Source organism: Hyperoodon ampullatus (assembly GCF_949752795.1).
Source record: "Hyperoodon ampullatus genome assembly, chromosome: 16".
Lineage (NCBI taxonomy): Eukaryota > Metazoa > Chordata > Mammalia > Artiodactyla > Ziphiidae > Hyperoodon > Hyperoodon ampullatus.
The window spans coordinates 62,182,728-62,183,557 of NC_136929.1; positions in this window are offsets into that span (position 1 = coordinate 62,182,728).

Genomic DNA, 830 nt, shown 5'->3' on the forward strand with positions numbered 1-830 from the left:
GCACAGGAGACGAAGGGCTGTGGGGTCCACACTGCTGGATTGGGACTCGAGTCCGGGGTGACCCCACGTGCTGAAGAAAATATGCTCTTATTTATCTCCTGGCTTCAAAAGATCTAATAAAGTTCTGAGGAGAGGTCTGGAAAACCAACTTCTGTAAGGAGCCCAGCTGCATTTTTTCAGGTTTTGTGATTCTCAGAGGTCGTACTCCCATCCTCCAGGCTGCACTGCTGTCCACAGAGCTTGGTTCCGTGAGCAGCTCCCCGTGAGCGCGGCATGTGTGGGTGGGTGTAAGTGGAGACCCTGGACTCTCCTGAAAAGAGTCAGAATGGGGATGGGGGTGAGGGCAATGCCAGCAAGAGACACGTAGGGACAGAGAGGGGCGGAGACATCTCTGCCTCTGTGGAGCTGTGGGGCAGTCATTTCTCCTCCACTCTGGGCAGTCTTGGAGGCTGGGAGCGGGCTGACAGCTTCCCAGAAAAGGCTGCAGCGCTGTTAACAATTCATCTGTAGTTTGTCCTCACCTGGCAGGCCATTTAGAACACAGAGGCAGCATCCCCCCAACTCACTCACTCACGGATCCAGGTTTCCACCAAACTTCTCAACTGCCCATTCTCTGTAGCGTGAGAAAGGGGCGTGTCATTAGGCTGAGGCTCTAGAGCTCCGCCCACAGGAGCAGTGCCCTTCCCTGATGGGAGTCCTGTGGACCAGGTAGGGCCATCTGGGAGGTGTCAGGGAGACCTCCCTGCTCTGATACTCCCATCCACGCAGGTCTCACATACCTGTATTTCTGCATTATCAGTTCCTTCCTTTGTGTTTCCCTCATTCCATTC